This window comes from Thermobia domestica, chromosome 12, assembly GCF_964235325.1.
Source record: "Thermobia domestica chromosome 12, izTheDome1.hap1.1, whole genome shotgun sequence".
Classification (NCBI taxonomy): Eukaryota; Metazoa; Arthropoda; class Insecta; order Zygentoma; family Lepismatidae; genus Thermobia; species Thermobia domestica.
The window spans coordinates 78,573,504-78,585,076 of NC_137465.1; the positions used below are offsets into that span (position 1 = coordinate 78,573,504).

The 11,573-nt window shown below is 36.1% G+C and overlaps 1 protein-coding gene across 6 annotated transcripts in view; it reads left to right on the top strand.

Annotated features, from left to right (window-relative positions):
- The window catches only part of LOC145666525 (myotubularin-related protein 10-B), a 607,867-nt gene that overhangs the window by 575,132 nt on the left and 21,162 nt on the right, over positions 1 to 11,573 (top strand). The window lies entirely within an intron of this gene.

An 11,573-nucleotide genomic window follows, 5' to 3' on the forward strand; every position in this document is an offset into this window, starting at 1 on the left:
GAAATGTGTTTTTGGGGAGAAATTTGATGATTGTTGTCTGATTGCCACAAAGGAACGTGAGATGAAATTGATTCCCTCAGAATAAGCCTCAAATCTGCCCGCCTCCCAACGTTGAAAACAATTCTGCTCCTCTGACCCTCCACAACATTGTGTTTCAGTTTCATAAATATTTTGGACATAGTGACGGATCCAGGATATGATCAAGGGAGGGGCTAAACCATAGTTTGCCGCTTTATCAAGTGTAAAGCAGAACTGAAGCCGATTTTATCCAGAGCCTTCCTTTAGATCCGCGCATATATATACCGGGTGCACCATTTATAATGTCCCACCTTTATAACAGAGGAACCAAGAGAGAGAGAGAAGCGAAACTTTCCACAAAGCAACTACAGGAAGGGGGACATCTATTGATTTATTGGGTAACACCACCAGGTGAACAGTGTTGCCAACCCAATATAAAGTTATGATTTTTTTTAAATGGAATGACCTAAATTTAATTTCATAATTCGAATCAGCAATGAAAACAAAGACAAAAGAGATGGCACTCGCAGATCAGTGTTGCATACTTTTTGAGAAATATTGTAAAACATATGTCAAATTTAAACGCCTTTAACACACACAAGGAATGAAGTAGTAACTATTTGTGCACATTAAAGGAAATACTGGGAAGAACTCTTTAAAATGACTTCAAGTTTAGAAGGATCAGTTAAACAGTATTGCCACAACAGAAGAGAGAAAAGTTGAATTTGGAAATAGTGCAATAACTTGAAAAAGGTCCCTAGTACAGTATGGTTTAAAATTCACAGAGCAAACCAGTATGTCTTAAGGAGCATTGTCACGTTTATTTGAGATCGATAAGTCAAGTACTTATCGAGATATTCGGTACTCTGTAAAAGCTGAGAATTTTGTGCTGTACAAGATGGTAACGCTGTTTCGAAATTCCCTTTTTTACCTCAGCGTCAGAGAAATCGTGAAGAAATGTTTAAAACGAAATAAAACATTGATCAATGGACATACAATGAAAGGAAACCCATTTGAGTTCTTGAAGGGACTAATTAAACTTAATGTGGATATAAATTGTTCTTGAGTTAGTAATACGAATTCACATTTCAACAAGATGGTAGAAATACGTTTACGAGAGTTACCTAATAGCTTTTTCGTGCGATGAATATACTTATTCTCGTGCAACTTTAGGGGAGTAATATCGAAACAATTCAATATTATCTGTAAATATTACCGACTTGTTACTATTTCTTTTCTAAACACGAATGAATGAAATAAGTAACAGTTTGTTCCAATTGAAGCAATACAAAGGATGATTTGCAAGCACAATTTCTTTGGCTGTTTTGTAGCTGGTGGGTGTAGCCAAGTGGTGTAACCATGATAATTACTCACTTTCTTAGTTTGAACGTCTAAGGGGATCATTCGAAAGCAATGTTCAAGAAATTATACATACAAGAAATGCAAGAAGTCATTATAACTGCTATGCCGATGATCACTAGTAAAATGTTAAATATTGCTTTGCGTTGACGCAGTCCATATCGGAATAGTTCCCCAAGTCTGTGGCATTACCCATCAAGTCACAAAACAAATTTCTTTGTGTGGTATTATTTGTACAGATGTACTCTCACTTTGGAACTTATAATTTTAAAGTCATTATTTTTTATTTATTATTATTTTGCTACCACATTATAAATCTCTACAAAGGTTAGCTGTATGAGTTGTAGCCTATATTCACCAATGTAATAGGCATTTTTTCTGGAAATACCTAATTATATGTACCATAAAATTCGTGTATTTTTTAAAATTTCTACTTTGCCGCCAACTTGTCAAACTGTACGTTATCTTCTGTATTTGTCAGCTCATTTATTGATCGAATAAGTTTGAAACGCGCTACTGCCTTTCATGTAAAGCTCGACATAATATTTTAAGTACATTTTTAGAAATATTTGTCGTGCAGCTTTACTTTTGCCGCACAACTCGAAATAATTGTTCAAAAATTACAAGTATTTCACAAATTCCTTCTTATTGTTTACTAAATGATTTGCGCTGGCCGACATGGAAACTTGTCAAATGAAATAGTTAAATTTCAAGGGGACCATCAATCAATTGTTGAATAATTAAAATTCTTCTAAGATTTGCGCGTAAATACGGCGTCCGGGTGTATGCATAAAAACTGCAATGCAAAAAACAAGAAACAATTTGTGCTGGTAGGCCACTAAAAAGCACGAATGCTATCTCACCGAGTCACAGCAGGGCGCGAGCTCATGAGAGGGGGTGCGTCAGCGAAGATTGGTATATGCAAAAATAAAGATAGTGAAATGAGTGGATTTTGGTAATGATATGAGTTTCAATAATGCTTGTCTCGGTTTCATACTTGTAGCGTTCCACTTGTAAACATAAAATACAACTTCTGTACACTGTGCACAAATACAGCACCGGTGGAAAATAATTTCTAATACAACCATCATTTATATGCACTCACTTATTTTATCCGTAGTAAAGTACTCGTAAGGCTTTTACACTATACTCTGCGTCACCCAAATTGGCGTGTGGCATCAACCAATAAACTCACAGTGCGCTGTTACTAAACCCTCAATGAGGAATCAAATTATTCATAATTAATTTTGTTCGTATTTGTGGACAATTATGAATGATTAGCTTCCTCCCTGAAGGTATAGTAACGCCAATTCAGGGACGCTGACTATGGTAACCTACACATGTAAACATAAAATACAGGTGTATTACTTTGTATTTAACTTTATCGCTTGCAGAATTTTTTTTATGTCTTTTCATGCGAAGTACGGAATTTTACATTAAATCTTTCAAAATTTGGTGCGCCAAAAGTAAAAAAGCACCATATTTACTATAAATTCAAAGGTAAATAAGTTGACCAAAATGCAAGTAGTAAGAATGACGTAATGTACTATACGCTGGCTCACGTACAACAATGCATGATATGTTTAACTTTTGTAATATAGTGCTGATGGGGTTCGTTAAAATTTTACTTAGGTGTTTTTTTCTTTTTTTTCCTTGTACATACAATACGAGTTAGGATACGTAGGTTGGCTTTGGTTAGCTTAGTTTAGTATACATTTGGTAAACTCCTTCTATAATACTGCAGCAAACGTAAAAATTTGTGAATTGTGCATTAATATCACAAAAATCATAAGTTCAAGTTTTCTCTTATTTACACAACTGCTAGGTCGTAAGTAATGAATGTCTTAAAATGTTTCATACGGCTTCATTCTGCAGAGGATTGTGTTAATGAAATGTAAAGTATGACTTTTTTTACGATTCTCGGTATGCAATTATAATTATTTACTGCATTGTTTGTGTTTGCGATCCGCAAATTTTGCGAACATTATTACGAAATTAAACTCATATACTGTTATTTAGTGTGGCACATAGACTGTTATTTGTTATGGTACAGTACCAATAGCTTCTAATGTTTGCATTTAGTGTTTAGATGTACCGTTACGTACGATATTATGTCCTAGCAACTGTTCGGAATATTTTTTGCAATATATTGTACGACAGTCATTTCAAAAGTTCTGCACACTGAAAGATGTTATGCAAGCCAATAATTTATTGTACAGCGGGGGACACTTCTAAATGGTACAGCCATATGGAGATTTACGGCTAAGGTGTACCATTTAGAAGTGTCCCCCGCTGTACAAAATACCTTTACAGGCCGTCATACAATCTCCATACTTGTTTATGACAGCTTCCCAACATTTGGTAAATTCTGTAGTCTGGATATTGCACCTTCATTGTTGAGGTGTCTGATCACTCGGGTCACCTCACTAAAAGCTTCGTCAATCTAATCTAAACATTTTCCACCGAGTAGTTCTTTTTATTTGGGAAGCAAATCAAAGTCTGATGGGGCCAAATCAGGACTATATTGGGAAGGGAAGTATTTCCCATCCAGAATCGTTAATTGTCACCCTTACTTGTAGAGCGGTATGCGGCCTTGCGTTAGCGTTCTGATTGAGGACACCAGATGCAAGCATGTCGGGATTTCTTTCAATAATTTTCGGGCACAAAACATTTTGCAGAAACAGCTTGTAGTATACACCTGGTATAGACGTGCCCTGTGACTCTTATTGTAACCATCTCTCCATTCGTATCATACGCGAAGATCATCGTGAGTTTAACGTTTGATTGTTGCTAGCGGAATTTCTTCGAGCGTGAAGAGTCTGAACTGTTTTATTGTGACGACTGAAACTTCAATTTTGATTCAAACTCTCGTATCCAGGTTTCATCAATTGCAACAGTCGTTTAGAAAAACTGATCTTCTTCTGTTTGATAACGTTGAAGCAATTTTTCTGCGATTCTTTTGCAACATGCTTTCTGCTCTTTACTCAGATCATGCGGAACCCATCTCATCTTCAGCTTCAGCTTCTCAGTAATAATTCTGTAAAGTGAAGTGACACATATTTTGGCCTCATATGCAATTTTCTAACATGTTTTCGTCGACCCTCTCTCAAAATGTCATTCACAATCTCAGAAGTGTAGTCTGTTGCAGTTGATGGTCTTTCACTTCTTTTTGTCAGCAGTGCTTACACGACCTTCACGGAAACGAGCTGATCACCGAAATACAGTGCTATGATCCACTACACTATTTCGACAAAACTCCCGCAAAGTATTGTAAATTTCAGGTGGATTCTTTCCACATAGAGTTTCGATGTAGATATAGAAACGCTTATCATCATGTGTAACCCAATTTCAAGCAGGTTTACCACTGAATTTCTCACAACACAGCAAAGCAAACCAGAAAACATAGAAACAATCGTCGTCAAGTCCAAACTCTGACCTAAAAGTGAACTTGATCAAACCACTCAATTGATCGTGCATAGCCTGTGTGCAAGACTTTTGAAATGACCCTCGTATTTATACCTGGACCCTCTCATTTTGTAACGGTTTGCGTCAACCAGGGGCGCCATTTAGGGAGGGCAGGAGGGGGCAATTGCCCCCTCTAAGAGTTTGAGGAATACATAAACATTAATAGATTGTTTACTAATATACTAGTACAAAACGTGAAAGTCCTATGTCTGTGGTGCTCTTGCCCCTTCCAAGCGAAGTCTGAAATGACGCCCCTGGCGTCAACACAAAGCGAAAATAAGCATTTTGGTTTTACTTTTGGTGACGTGTTTGTTTTCTACGGACACAGTCCCACGTAGCACAGTATGGTGCTTGTCTTCCTTTACGCGCATATACACTGTCGCTGACATGCCTCCTCTATACGAACAAAAGCCCGTGTGAGCTTCCAACTTCGTTCTGTTCAAATAGTGACCACCATGCAGAGGTTTGTACGTATTTTTTCGAGAATAATCGCTTTTCAGACATATCATTTTGCAGTATATAATAAATCTATGTTCAATTATTGTGAACCGTTGTACAAAAAACAAAAGATTTTGATTGAATTATAATAGGAAAATTGTGTGGTTATGCCTTCTTCAAGTTAAACGGCGAGGGCACGGTTGCTCAGTGGTACAGCACTTACCTCTGGTGCGTGTGGTCCCTGATACGATCTCCGATCCAGTAAGTTTGTGGAGGATAACATCGTGTCCATGGGGTTGTCGGGTACTCTCGTTTTCTCTCACATTCTCATCCCATTAATTCTTCTATCATCAGTCAGTTGCCTTAATCATTGTCCCCCTTAGCCTAAATGGCATAAACGTGGAACGTTATACAGAAAGTTAACCTGCGCTAAGGAATACGATCTCGTACATCATTTGCAGAAGAACTATGGAATATTCTTTACATAGTATGTTTACACAATTTTGTTTACAACTTACCCACCTTTGCTAACGCGTCTGGTCCCTATAGACACCTTGAGTTTCCACTACTTTGGCCCAACCCTGACTTGGTTAAATACTTCCTTGCTTTTTGTGGCCATCCAGCACAGATTTGATTTGATTTGAACCTACTGTACTCGTTTACTCGTCAACTCAGTACGGATCCAACCGTTCATGGTCCCACCAGGTTCTCCGTTTCTTAACCGATAACATACATTTCTTGTTATTAATGGCCACTTAACAGGGGTTGTTTGGTGTTTGTTCCCCTATAGCTTTTATGGCATATTTCTACGTGCTGTACTTTTACTCATCACGTTTGAGTCCTCATAAGGGAATCGGCACCTATGAATCCATAAATGCAACTCACTTCTTAAAAAACAATATACATTATTTGTAGTTAATTTCGTGGTGAATGAAATACAAAATAAGTTGTGTATGGTCCCTTAAAATTGGATAGTACCTATAAATATTGGATGATTTGAAAAATTTTGCTACCATTTAAGAGAACTTAGCCTATGTATTTTCAATTCAAATTTTACAACTATTAATATCTACGTTTTATTGTCTTTTCTAACTTATATTCAGGAGAAAGAAATTAAATTAAAGAAATAGATGATCAAGAAACAATTATTCGTAACATACATTACAAAATTCATGAAACAGAAAACATATTCTGTTTAATTATTTTAAATAGTTTGCTTTAATTCGGCATGTCACAGAATATAACTTGTGTCACAGATTAGTACTTTAATATTTCTCCCACCCAGAGGGAAAAAGGGAATTTTGAAACAGCGTTACCATCTTGTACAGCACAAAATTCTCAGCTTTTACAGAGTACCGAATATCTTGGTAAGTACTTGACTTATCGATCTCAAATAAACGTGACAATGCTCCTTAAGACATACTGGTTTGCTCTATGAATTTTAAACCATACTGTACTAGAGACCTTTTTCAAGTTATTGCACTATTTCCAAATTCAACTTTTCTCTCTTCTGTTGTGGCAACACTGTTTAACTGATCCTTCTAAACTTGAAGTCATTTTAAAGAGTTCTTCCCAGTATTTCCTTTAATGTGCACAAATAGTTACTACTTCATTCCTTGTGTGTGTTAAAAGCGTTTAAATTTGACATATGTTTTACAATATTTCTCAAAAAGTATGCAACACTGATCTGCGAGTGCCATATCTTTCGTCTTTGTTTTCATTGCTGATTCGAATCATGAAATTAAATTTAGGTCATTCCATTTAAAGAATCATAACTTTATATTGGGTTGGCAACACTGTTCACCTGGTGATATTACCCAATAAATCAATAGATGTCCCCATTCCTGTAGTTGCTTTGTGCAAAGTTTCGCTTCTCTCTCTCTCTCTCTCTCTCTTGGTTCCTCTGTTATAAAGGTGGGACATTATAAATGGTGCACCCAGTATGTATGTATATATATATATATATATATATATATATATCAACAGTCTAACCCCCCCCCCCCCCTCGATGTTGCAGACAGATTTGCGCCGCTGTCTACTACTTATGTTATGGATCCGTATAGTAAAACTGCATGCAAGGTTCTTATTGAATGATTTTTAATATCACAAAGAAACGCTCCTTTTTTTTTTTTTTAATTAAAATCTTTTCATAATACAGAAACAGGATATAAAGGCTCGTATCACCGGGGGCTACGGGGTCCGGGCCCACCAAAACTTTCATAGGCCTTTCTAACTTATACCGTGTCCTACCTATACTTTTGGGCTGGTTACGAGTTCGAGGATATATATCAGTATTTAGCAGGCATGTAGATAACTGGTTCACCATATGCGTAATATTAAGAATTCTAAAGTACAGAAGTCGACAAAATTGCATTCCTCAGATGTTTACTTGATCTGCTCCAATCTTGAGCCAGTTATTGAACAGTATAATACGCTCTATAGAACTAGTTTTTAAAAAGTAATTATCCTTGGCACTTCCATAAGTGCAAGCATGTAGCGAGAAAACATGTTACGGTAAGCACGTCATAATAATTCATAAAATACGCACTCAAGTTAATTCAGAGACGGCCCACAGTTATGCCGGCTAGGCTAAAGGAGACGATGATAAGAAATGAATGAAATGGTAGAATGAAGAAAGCGGGAGAAACCCGAGGAAACCCACATACACCATGTTCGTCCACCACAAACCGGACATAATGGCAAGCAGAGGAATAATAGTCGCGTCACACCGAAATGGTAGTTTATAGCTTTTGTTTTCTTTCACAGTTTACAAATTAAGCTGCAGTGGGTTAGCTTAGGTTCGGTTATTTTTTATATATCATTTTCATAGTTAACAATCAGCTATTGCTAATCCTCCCCACGGCGAAAACCCATATTGTCCATTTTTTTTTCTTATTCCAATGTTTTGACTCGAAAACATTCTATTTTGCGTTTTAACATTACACAAACTTTCCTAAAACTTTTTTTGTCCCCTGTACATTTTACTTTCTTTAAGTAGATCAAGTAAACCAGACCACATCCGTTACATCGTCACTAAGTTGATTTTGTTACAGGATTTAAATTGTGGGCATTACTTCCGAAAGTGTGTCGTACATTTTTACACTCGAATTCCAATGTTTCTCATGTGAATTGCATAAATATGTCATCCTTTATCACTTGAAATTTATGATACCCGCACTTTTGCACATCCTTGTAACTTTCCAAAACACGAATTACGTAAAGAACTTAATCCAAAGTTTTCTCGCGACCACAAGACACAGAAAACCAACTATTTCACGTTTGCTGAAGAGATTCTATGGACGGGACCTACAATTTTTGGTAAAGTAGATTCCGATTCACTGCGTTCAATTGCATCCTGAGCGGATTTGAACCCGCAATCACGCGCATCGAAGGACAGTGTTCAGACCACTGCAGCGACTGTCTTAAATTTGCTGTTCCCGAAGAAATTAACTTTACTTAATCTGAAGTATATATGGTGAACATTTAACATCCTTCTCAAAGGAAGCATTAAAAAAAAAAAAAAAAAAAAAAAAGTCTGTTCATTCCGACTGTCACTCGTAATATCCGTAGTTTGACTTCCAGCTGGACAGCCATCACAACTATGTTGGTTTTCATGAAAACTGGGATAGGTATGTAAGTATGCAACTGAAGAATAATTTTTACTAAAGAGGAAAAATCTTCGAATAAGAAACCTACTTTGTGGAAAAAGGTTTTTAATGTGTCGTCTCCTCCCCAAATATAATTAAATTGAAAAAGAAAACGCTCTAGGGTTCAGGGTTGCGGAATAGGTACATAGAAGCTTAGACTCGGAATCCTGAATTTTTAATACCCCCGACCCCTTTTAATTTGTAGGGCTGATATGTACTTCGTTATATTAATTGATAGACGCAGCGTATAAGGTGTTTAACCACAGCCAAGGAGAGTCATCAGGCTACGTTTAGAACTTTGCTAAGCAATTGTTAAGTTTGCTATTTAATTTTCATATTGGTGCACAAAATGGTTGAAGATAAAACTAATTTATAGCACCTTCTGTCCAGAAATAGTTTAATAATCAATGCATGATCACTACAATAATCGACGTTGCATCTAGACGATTGGTATTATGCTTTATTTATTTATTTTTCACTTAAAGTAAGATGCAGCACGTAGCAGCCATTTTACATTCCGAAATACGAGAAAGATAAATGCGAACACTATAGTATGAATAAGACATAAATAAAATCAATAGTTCATCAATTTTAAGTTCCGAGTTCCAGTTCATTGCGTTTTCAACTTCTACTTCTATAAATCTTGTTTCTTTCATTTTCTGACAGTCCTTCCATCTTCCTGTCCCAACACTTTCATTTCCCTACAATCCACTAAGAGTCCCGTGTCTCTTATATGTTTGTAAATAGCATTAGTCCGATGAAGCCAAGTTGTTAGTTGGCGAAACTCAGCTATTATTTTACTTTATCCTGAACTTATTGATGTGTAAAGATCTGACTTATATTTTCCACTGATATTCCTTAATTCACACACACATAGAAATCCCTGTACAAGATATGAGTCGAACTTTTACACATCAAAACGCTAGAAATAAACTACTTAATAGTATCATGCAACTTGAAATAAATTTTGTAACGGGGAAAATTAAAGATGTAATACATTTTGACCATATATTTTAATTAAAAGTAACACAAAACATTAATATCAAGAGAACGCTCCCACAACATTTACACAGAAAATAAAAATGTAGTAGTATAATGTACATTACTAGACGAAACGCTTATTATTTAAACGGCGGCACTGGCACCAAGTCTCAAAGACTCATTTCCCCCCCCTCCTTTTTTTTCTGTTACTAGTAGCTGGCCGTTGGTTCAAACTGAAAATTTTATTTTTCAGTAGACACTTCTGAACATGATTTATTACCTTGTGATAACATATTGAAACTTTTGAACTTTTTACTAGATAATAATACTAATTCTGCTACATTTTTCATAACTCTTCAATTTTTCCAAAGATACACTAAAATGTAACATTTGTATTGAAATTTGCAATATACCTGTTTAATATGCGTAATACAAAATAAAAATTGAAACTAAAATTGTTAGATAAAGATTTAAAATTGGGTCTTTGAAAACAGGCGCCAGTGCTGCCGTGTTAATAGTGTATCATGACTAAATTAAGTTTTATGAATTATGAAGAAAGAGCAAGAAGTTTCCTTTTCTTATATGATGTTGACTTTTCAATTTTTAGTTTTGTGTAATTGTTTAGAAGTACATTGCTCAGAATACCACACACCATACTAAAAATAGACCGAGAATTGGTTCCACAACTTTTGCAACTATAATTTAGATCAATATAAAATGTATTGTCTGAAGAGAGTGATTTTAGAGTCAATGCTTGTAGAACACTCTTTTGGGAAGTTTTGTCGTAGAAACGTTGTTAGTAATTCTTCACTATTAACAATATAGTGCAAAATGGCATACATGTAAAACAAAATAAATCTTATTTGATCTGTTGCTACGCAAAGTCCTTCCCTTCGAAGGTAATCAAAATAAGGATTGTCTACATTAACTCTCTTACCAGCCACCACTAAACTTACACATTCCTCACTTGTCACTTTTTTCCTAACACAATGAGCTGTATAACCAGCCACATAGATCCTCGAGTTGATTTTGGGTTTAACGCCCCGTTCAGCAGCGAGACTATATGAGACGTGGACCCACTGATTAACGTGGAATCCCAACCACATGAGCTCTCGCCAGGAATCGAATCCGGGTTTCCCACGCCAAAGGCGCGTACGCTAATCGCTTAGCCACATAGATCCTCGAATCCTCGTCTATGTCGTCACAAGATTCCAAATAGGATGATTTCAATACACATTCTAGATCACTGGTGTCACAAGACTGATTATCAGAAGTGTAATCCTGTAAATCTTCAGTACTGGGTAGCCTTAATACATGCTGTAACCTAATTTTAGACTCGGATTCTACTATCTGCGTATACGAAACATTATAGTTACATCCTGACATGGACCTATAACAACTGAATCGTTTTTCTAAATTATCACTCTGAAATTTGCCAGTAAGCACATACTCGACTAAAAAATTAGAAAAACAGTAGGTTGTTAATTGGATCATTACCGGATGAATGCACCGTAAGTGTCCTTGGTGGGTGATACTGTAGTAGGATCTTCGTACCATGATTTTAACCAGTCCACAAATTGCTGTAAATACTGAATTCTGGGATCATTGTCACTAGTAATAGGCATTGAATATTCGTCCCTTTTAACACATTTTTGACATTCATTA